This window comes from Vidua chalybeata, chromosome 1, assembly GCF_026979565.1.
Source record: "Vidua chalybeata isolate OUT-0048 chromosome 1, bVidCha1 merged haplotype, whole genome shotgun sequence".
NCBI lineage: Eukaryota > Metazoa > Chordata > Aves > Passeriformes > Viduidae > Vidua > Vidua chalybeata.
In genome coordinates, this window is record NC_071530.1 from 141,284,792 (window position 1) to 141,295,161 (window position 10,370).

Here is a 10,370-nt window from a genome sequence, read left to right on the forward strand (position 1 = left end):
TACTGGGATTGAGACTACAATAAACATTTGTGATACACTTAATTCCTGTGAAGAAAAGCACAGTAAAGATTTTAAGTATTAAGGGATCATTTTATTTGTAAGTAAAAAATATCAAAACCTGTAAGGATCTTGTACGTGTTACATAGGTTTATTGTTATATACGTAGTGTATTACTGTATCTCTCATCAGTTCTAGAGAATTTACTCAGCATATAAACAGCAGAGACAGCCAGCTGGACAACTGTGGGATTGATTCACTTCATCCAGACATCTCTTTCTCTATCATAAGGGATGCTGAATATAGGAACTTAAACTTTACTACCAGATGCAGCACAGCTGGTTGCCTGTACAGATAGGCTGCTACTACACATATTCCTTGAGTGCCAGTATGGACTAGTTAGGAGGCCAGTTGTTGGGACACTTCCCTCTGGAGAGGGACAGTTGGTTGCAGTTTCTGTCACTCTGAATCAGCATCACCAGAAGAAACTGAGATGAAGCTCAGGATTCCTGATAAACTGGTGCACGAGCCCTCCGAGCGGGGACAGCTGGATTTAACCAGATACTCCTGTGTAAAAGGTCTCATGTATCCATGTTTGGATGAAACGGCAGCTCTTTCTGCTTGATGCTGATGTAGCAGGCACACTCAGGGAATGAAGATGTTGGTACTTACTGGTTCTGAGTGGTGTTAAGGCTGGTTGTGACAGTGCAGAGCAGCAGCAGTTTGCCTGCTCAGCTCCATGTAACTGCCATGTAACCATGTAACTGGGTTAGACACAGCAGAAGTGAGAATGCAAAGATCCACGTTTCAGATGAATGGGTTGTGTTAAGCACTTCTTACCCTTCAAAGTGGTTGAGTCTCATAGACACAGAGTTCCCGTGCATTGCTCAACAGGCCCTTTAAGTTGTTACAGAACATGAGGTTCTCATCCGTCCCTACTTGAGTATGTCATTTGATTTAACCTCAGCTGGTTTCCGGTGCCTGAAATCTGTGACACACTCCCTTTAGTGGGGGTCAAGACACAAGAGTCTGCCTGGTTTAGTCTAGTTTCAGCATCAAGACTGTTAAGAACAGTCACAACCATTATTCAGAATATGCAAGTTAAAAAAAAATCAATGTGAAGAGTTAGTCCTTTTTCTCTGTAATCATTCTGAACAGGTGCTTAATTTTACATGCAGTTGTAGGCAGAGTGTGTGTGATTATAGCTTTTCTATAATTAATCACCTTTGTGTGGCTCTTGTAAAAAGTTGTTGTTCCAGAGGGATCAGTAGAAGACAGAGAATTATTTAATTCAGTGCTGAGGATGGTGATAGTGTGGTGCTGCTGTCTCTCTAGCCCATCAAGTCTGGGGGCATTTCATCGCCTTTCAGGTGGGCATGGTATCAGAAGGAAAGAATTCAGGAATATTTCAAGTGCTCATTTAGGGCCCGAAATACAAAGATAAGCTACTCACTTCGCTGTAATTATCAGAAACCAGCTCTTTTCTGGTGCTGATTAGTCCTAGTGTCCCATCAGAGGGACTAAGTGAATTCCCTCCCCTCTTTGATCCTTTCTCCAGGTAACCACAGTCCTGATTATTTTGTGGAACTTCCTGTGTTTAACCTCTGCTGTCAACCCATATTTGATACATGAGGTGGCCCCACCAGTGTGGTTTCCCCACTGACCACCACAGTAAGTTGCAGACAGAAAAGCGAAGTTTGCTGAGAGCCACTTTGCCATGTACCTGCAGAAGTACAAGCAAATAACTTCCACTGTAAATCTGATGGCAATTAGGCCAGACATCACTAATTGTCAGCTCTGTGACCTGTGATGTATTTAAACACCTAAGATTCAAACAAGTTCATACCACAGTCACAGGTACGTGTGTGGGTTACATCGTATGGCAGAGAACAACTGCTGGTTCTCAGGTGCAGCTCCAGGCTGGCCAGTGCAGCCACCCAGCTGAAGTGGTGCTGAGGGAGAGCCTCACTCCTTGATGCAGGGGAACTGGCCTCATGCCACTGAGAGGTAGGAAATAACAGGAAAGCATTGATGGCTGATTGTCTGGGGTGCACTGGCACAACAGGATCAGCCTGTGCTCTCTTATACTCTGTGCTGTCTGTAGCCCTTGAGACTTTTAATCTTTACTGTGTCCAGATGCTTTCCCACTGTGTCCAGGACGAAGATGTGCTGCTTATGCACTTTCAGTACAATGATTTCCTAGTGCATCTTAACTTCCCTTTCCCTTTCAGCTTTCTTGTCCTTTTCCATAGTGATGTCTTTCTATTGTCCAGTTATTACAGTTTTTATGAGCTTAGAGACACTAAGTGGTGGCTTTTTGGAGTAGGCGATCCTTGAGTAAGGCATTGAAGAAAGCGAGGAGGAACCCCCCTGCTCTCAGGTCAGTTACAATCCCATGGTCTCCCAACTTCTGTTGATCACTGGAAGTTCTCCAAGCCTTTGATTTCTAGACATCATAGGGCGAGACTCTGATAGCCTTATAATGGGGGCATATCCCATCTCACAGGTGGTTCTTCCCATCTCCAGCAGGCCATTGCAGCAGTAAGCTGCAACATGAGATGGAACACCCACATCTCTCCTGCCTTTTTCTCTTCTATGCCGCTGCTTTTTATCTAGGAATATAGTTTATTTGATAAATAACTCTTTTATTCAGCTGTTTTTGGCTTTAGAAAAACAGACACTTTTTTCTGGCGTGCATTTGTTTTGTCAGTGCATTTTTGCAAACTTCTATGTGACCACGTCTGTCTTGAGAAAATCCCATTTCTTGGTTGGCCAGCAGAGAGAGCAGTCAGCATTCTGTGGATGTGCAGGTTGGGATACGGACAGAGGTGATCCCCTGCACGCTCAGCCCTGCCAGTAGCTGTTAGAGTTAGAAATGAGTCATTCTGACAGCATTGCAGAGGTGATTTGTATCCTGCAAGGTTGTGGCTGAAGGCTGAGGTATTGCCCTCGACTGCCTGAGCCTGTAATGTCAGTGCAAGCCCATGCTGCACACCAGGGGCTCTATGGCAGCATCATCACGCCACGTGCCAGTTTGGGGGATCTGGTCAGCAGTCACAGTTCCTACCAAAACGGGGCTGTGACACCTTAGGATGTCAGACCAATTGGTTTGCTATCAGTTTATATTTAGATACCTGGGGATGCTGCAATCTGATCTGGGCTATTCAGGAAGCAAAGGGGGAATGGGGTATATTTGTATGAATCAAATTCCTGGATGAGAGCCTTGGCCAGGGCATTTTGACATGTGTGGCCTCCTCTCCTCATACCCTCATTGTCCAGCCAGAGCCTCGTGCATGCTGTGAAGCACCATTGCTCTCCAAGCTTCTACTGTAAAATGGCCATCTCTGGTTGGTCAGGTTTTCCTTTTTAGAATGAGTTTGATCCAAATTTTCTCAGTTTTCACATTTTTTTCCTTTACCTTTTTAGGAAGCAAAGATTGTAGACTAAATAACTTGAGAAAACTGTACCAGGGAGTAAGAATGAGGTGTGAAAATACCACCATGTCCCTTCAGTAGTCCCAGTTACCTTGCACTGGATGTCTTGCAGAACCATTACTGAGACACTGTCCCTGACCCAGGTTGTGGCTGTCCCCCACACCTGGCATGAGCCACACTGCTGGAGGGGAGGACCTGCAGAGCATCACTTCACATGTCACCCAGCAGAGCAGATGGCTCCAGCTTTGGTGGGCTTGCCCCCCTACGACACTTTGGATTTTCAGGCTTAGAGAATCTCATCTGCTCTCGAGGTGAAACCTGTCCGGCCGTCTGTCTCTCTTCAGGTTTTTCTTCTCAGAAATTTGAGGGAGAGAACGCTGGTGATTTTCTTCTGCCTTCTGGCTTCCTCCTTATGCAGGACTTGGCCCAGTTGAGGCCAAGGTTAATGAAGCACATCCGAGGAGGGAGTGTCTGGAGACATCTGCCCAGGTTTGTGTGCGCTTCCCTGTGGAGCTCACCTCTTTTTGTTTATGATCATGGAGTCAGAAGTGAAGCACTCTATACAAATGCAGCCTTTCAGCAAGTTAAATGCAGCTGCAGTAGTGGTTCTGGAAAATCTCTTCAGTTTGACCAAGATAAACAAATATGGTTGTTTAAGTATCCTCAATGTTTCCTTATACTTACAGTAGGAAATACCGTGGATACTGAGGGCAGTTAAAACAAATCTTAGTTATCTAAGGCCTCTGGCAAGTCCCTGAGTTTCTGAGTGAGCTAAGCCACTTCCTAGGCATGAGGTACCAAGCTTCATTTTATAGTCATAAAAATAACTATTAAGGACCTAGGCTGTGAACTGCCACTCACAATGTCCAACTGAAGTGAAATTATTCACCTGATACTTGTAACGAATGTCTGCTTCCTGCTCTGGAAGATGAGCAGGATGTTTCCAGTGAGCTGGATTCCTGACATTATATTACTTACAAGCAGGAAATGCTCATTTTGCTTGGTTCAGCATCATACCAGCCTTCCCATCAAGGCTATATCTGGAACCCAAACACTGCAATAAGGTAGGAATCATTATATGTTATTTTTTTTCAAACAGCCTACACAGTAAGAAGATGGTAGTTATCTCAGCCTTCCCTTCTTTTTAGTATGCAATTGTGGTGGCGTGCTTCCCTCGTCTCAGCTTGGCTGCTGAAATGGCAGCGCACCAGCTTCACGCTTGGAGCCATCCCGAGAAAATGTTCTGCTGTGGCTTTTAACCATTTAGCTGTAAAGCTCCCGCTGCTTCCACCGTTCTAACTGCTGGACTGAAGCAAGGCTTGCCAGTCCTTGTTTATAGCAAGCGTAATCAGTTCCACTATTTATACTGCACTCATCACAGAGCACTTTGCTGTATGAAATGGTCGCAGTTATATTTATACCAGTACAAAAACAAAGTCATCACAAATCGAGGAGGCGACATTCAGAGTAATTTTTCCTTGCTATGTGACGCCGTTTCTTTGGCAATTCAAACTTTTTTCGGGCAGAGTCACTCTCTTAGGAAGAAAATACAGCACACTGTAAGTCAGGAATCCCACCAGTATTTATGTGCACTTGTGTTTTTGTCTTTCATGAAGGAAATGCAACCATTTAGCCAAGTAACCTCTACCAGTTGCTACCTCTGTACGAATATGCAGGGCTGCCAGCAAACTCCATGGAGTTGTGTTAGTACAGCTAAAAGCAGAGTTCAATCTGCTTTGCCAGAAGTACTAAAAACACCTTTTAATACGCTATGGTATGTGTCTGGCCAGGAGTTGTTTTCAAATGCATTGTCCATGGAGTTCCCATAAAGTAAACAGAGATTGATACAGTCGGTCCTGAGATGCAAAATAACCAGTGCTGTGGGGTCCAGCTGTTCTCCTTGCTGGTGTCACCAGCAGGGTGCTCCTCCTGCCTTGCTCCCAGCAGTAGGCTGAGATTTGCAGTGCCCTGCCTGCCATATTTGTCAGAGATCCTTTGCAGGGTAGATTGTTTACTTAATTGTCATTCTCATTTAACTTATTTGATAATTATTAAATAAAACACACCAGATTAGGTGCTTTTGAGATCTGAAAGACTAAGTGAGGGACTTTGCTGCCAGCAAAGAAGACCCACTTCCCAGCATCTCCTGCTTGCCAGCCTTTCCATGCTCTCATGATGTGTGGAGGTCAGATCCATGCACAGAGGCAAAGCCCCCGCCTCCTCTGAACTGGTGCCAAGGGCTGTGTGAGCAGGGACACCCTTTCCAAGGCACAGAGCCTGATGAAACCTTTCTGCCAATGTTCTCTGTGGCCCTACTGCTTTGAACTGCTGTGGACATGCAGGGCTGTGGAATGGCTCAGCCTGATCCTGCCACATGGGTGCAGGTCCCCAGCCCTTGCTAGGGACCAATGGGGTCCTCTCTGCTCACTGCCTACAGGGGCAATGCAGACAGTGGAGGTTGCAGGACATTACCACCCCACTCATGATCATAGAACCATAGAATGGTTTGGGTTGGAAGGGACCTTAAATCATCTAATTCCAACCCCCCTGCTGTGGGAGGGACACCTTCCACTAGACCAGGTTGCTCAGACCTCCATCCAACCTGGCAAGTATGCTTGCTGGGCTTACAGACATCCTTAGAAATGGGGATTATTTGTGGTCATTCAAAAAGCAAATGCCCTGGCTAAGCACGTGGAATCCAAAAAATCACACATGGAGACTGCCCAGTGCTGAGGACATCTGAAGCCTGACACCTGACAGAAGTACATGTGTGGGGTCCAAAAGAGGTGTCACCATCTTCACTTGGTCTCCTCTGAGCTGGCATTGTTGTGGCTCACAGTAAGGTCATCTGCCTGGCCTGCATAGTGGAAAAGAGCCTGCTCCCAAATACTGTTAGAACTACTCCTTGCTGCTGCTTAATGCCATTGGGAGAGTGATCCATGGAGCTCCAGTGCTATAGCCAATGGCATGGCTGGATTAGCAAATGGAAGCTTTGTTTTGAGTTTTCTGTAATAAAATACCATGCTGCTGGGGCACACAGCTAGGGTTTCACTGCCCACTAAGAAAATGAGGGCAAAGGGTGATTAAATATTAAGTGGGATGCAAGATCTCAGTGCATGCAGTTCATGTGGTAACCTGAGGATGGGCTGGAGGTAAATGTGGCTTCCTAGATGCCTGAGAGGATACTACAGCAACTCATCCTGGCCAGCAAGAGGAGCTTTGGGGTTCCTCCATCAGTCTCCAGTGCCAGGAGACCTCAGGAATGACAGGCGTGGCCATGGAGAGACACCAAAATGAGGATCCTTGGAATACCTGTATCCTCTTCTATTTAGCTTTCTACCTCTACTGTAAATCAAACACCATTTCTGGCAGCAGTAGACTGTCAAGTAGGTTACACTGACGTCAAGCAGAAGACACTAATGAAAAAAAAAAAAACAGAAAAGAGATTAGTGATTAATGCAGAAATTCCCTCCCAACCGTCCACCCCAGGATGAGCCATGTCCTAAAGCCTCTCCTTCAAGCAAAGATGCTGACACGAAAGTTATTGACCTTCCTTACACTGCAGAGCAAGACTTCTGAAAGGCAGCTTTTACTGCATGTGAGTCCATCTGCATGCATGTGTCCGTGGGCCTCCCCAGGCACATGGATACCGAGGTACAGACAGCTCCTTCCACAGCAGCACATTTGGCAGTGGCTGTTGGCTCCCGAGCTTACTTTGGTATTAGCAATGGGCAACATTGAATTATTTCCTCGCCACTCCCGTTAGCAGCTGGCTCTTCTTGAGGAGGATGCACACCTTGGCTGCTGCTGCTGGTCTGGTGCAAATGCTGCAAGGCCTCCTGCTCCACTCCCTCCCTCCGTGGCACAAGCGTGGGCAAATAAATCTGGATATATCAAGGCTCTTTCCTTTCTGAGACACTTAGGCCAACATTCTACAGCTCTTCTAGCAATTTTAACTTCCATACCCCCTTGGAAACACTTAAAGATGTTATTTTTTTCTGATATAAGCTGTGCTAAGGCTTGGTTCCTTTATGAAGACAAACTGCCAGTGGAAACATTGACAGCTATACAGGGAAATATTGTATTGCTTAAATAACTTTATTTAGATTGCTCCATTGCGGGGAGAGTTGTTTGTTGGTTGGGTTGGTTTGTTTTTTTGTTCCCACTTTGGATGGTGCTAAAGACGCCATAAAATTAGCTACAGTATTATTCCAGTGATTTGTACACAGCATGTTCATGTGCCTTCAAAATTAAAAGAAATCATGATAAAACTAAGCAAATAAATAGTCTTGAGAGGACTAATCCCTTTCCTCCATGCTCTCAGCAGCCACCAAAGGCAGCGGGGATCCCAGGAGGGCAGGAACAGCAGAGCCTGGGCTGAGCGGCGCGGAGGAGCCTTGGGAAGGCTTTGTTGCTCTGCTGTAGGGATATATTCATGTTTCTGGCCAGCTGACAGCATGTCAGCGAATGTAAACACTTGGCTCCAGCAAAGCGATGCAGACGAGGGAGGCAGAGCTGTGCACACGGTGAGAAGGGTGCTTGCGGCAGGTCCGGCTGGTCACGGGCCCGAAGCGGGCAGGGGCACAGGGAGATGCAGCGGAGCGGGCACTTGATGCTTCTGCAGCCTTCGGGGGTCCCGGAGGGTTAAGAAACGCTGGAAATGCACCGCTGGGGGCACGTGAGGGGGGCGAGGAAAGCGCCCAGAACGCTCTGGAAGATGCTTGCGGCACCGCTTTCGACCGGTGTGTTTTGCATCAGAACAGCGGCCATTTTACAGAGAATGCGGGCAATAAGTGGGTAAAGAGCACCCCGGCCGCCGCTTTCCAGCTCTTTGCAAGCAGGCCTGCTGTCCACACTGGTTCAGGTTTAATTCATGCTCTGGGTTCATTACAGCGATTTTTTAAAGCTGGAGCCTTACCCTGTACGTGCTCAGCGACAGTAGTATCTCTGTGCTGCTGCTTGGGGCCAATGAGTCCTTGGGCTCTTCCTCAAGGGCCAAGCAAGGGAATTTTGCATTTTTTCAGCCTCTAATCCAAAAAACCAAAAAATAATTTTTAAAATTTTTCAAACATACCGTGAGGCCTTAGGAGGAGAAGGGGTGCAAGGTGCTGTGATGCCCAGGGGTGTTACAAACCTCTCTGCCTGGCTCAGGGTGCTGTGCAGTGGCTGCTCTCTTGCAGCTGCCACTCGTGCTCATGCATGTGTGTGAAATGGGCTAACTTGGCTTTTCCTTCTTCTGAATGTTCAGCATAAGCAGGGAATAATAAAATGCAGTTTTTCCACGGGGACCAGAGGAAACAAATTACTGCCCGGGTGTAGCTGAGGGCAGAGTCTGGCACATTATTTTCTGTGTAATAATTCCCATGAGGCCTTGTGGAAACCCAGATTTTTTTTTTTTCCTTCTCATTTTTCTACTTCCTTAAACTTTCCAAAATATTCTGCTGTAACATATTTTCCTCAGTCACATGTGTTAGTGAGGAGAGAAAAGGTTAAATTCTCCTTTCGTGCTATAATGTAATTCATTTCCTGTTTTTCACAACTGTCTAGACACAGATCTAACGAGCATTAACCCTGAATCCCACCATTGGGTTAAAAATAGAGGCTTTAAATATAAAAGTGTGTGGTAAGAGTAAGATTGTAGGTTTCTACCTACCACTGGGAGACAGAGCTTTTGAATGAGAACCATTTAATTAGCTATAAGTAACAAAAAAAAATTACTTCAATTTCAGAGGTTTAAAAAGGCTCCCGGTTGCTTTATATATACCAGCAGTAACACAGGCCCTGCTGAGTTGTGGCACGGACAGTTTGATTCCCCCTCAGGAGTTATATTTGTCTGGATTTACACCTCCAGCTATATTAAAAAAGGAAAGAATAAATTCCACTTCAGTCTGAGAGCTATAAAAAGATTGGGAGAAAGTAATTTAAGAGAGGACTGATGTGGAAAACCGTGGTCAGCTTCTGGTGGGAGACCTATAGACAAAATGTGCCCCAGGGGCATTTGAGGAGGGTGCCCCAAACCCCAGGGGAAGAAGTGATGGCCATGGTACCAAGAGACAGCTCGTGCTGGGAGGGCAAGGCAAGGCTAGGCTGGGTCCCAGCCTAGCACAGCATTGGAACGCTTGCAGTCATGAGCAGACACAGAGGGGCTCTCATCAGCTTAGGATGAATCTTGTTTGGGCTGGAGGCTGGCCCCAGGTTGAGCCAGGCAATTGGCCCCCATGGGTGTGCAGCCTCCTCTGACACTTCCCTCCAGGTGGGCTGCCACACTGGAGTGGGAGGAAGGAGAGAAAGAGGTTTCTGGCTTGGAATATGAGCTAAATCCCTCACAAAAGTGAATTTTGCTTGTGGAGGGAAATCAAGAAAAAGCAAAACTGTAGCCCACCCCAGCTTGGCACAGGGTGCAGACAGGGAGTGAGGCAGCTTCTTGGCTGACAGTTTATCACACACACCTTTCACATCAAAGATTACCCACAGAGACATCATATTTTATGTACTTCAAGAATAAAAATAAATGCTGGTAAGAATTAGCTTAACCCAGTGCTTAAAAGCCCTGCTAAAATAAGTCCAAATTCCTGGCGTGTTGTGACAAGGAGGAACTCGCATTTCCTGCACTGACTGCGTTTCTCTGTCTACGAACACAAATCCCATGGGGTGGTTTGTTTATTTATCCCGTGAAGCTGGGAGTGGGTGTCTTTCCTGTCCCACCAACCACTTCCAGCCACTGCATGGAAGCAGCAGCACCATCGGGAGCTCTGGAATGGACCTGGCACCTCAGCTGCAAACCTGTGTGTGCTGCTGTCTGTATTCAAGGTCTGTTCTGACCTGAACTGAAATTATCCAAGGAAAACATATTAAAAAGACATTTGTTTGTTTTCAACTAAAAAGTGCAGTATACTATGCATCAAGAATGGTGAGGATTGAACTGGTGTCCTTCCAGAT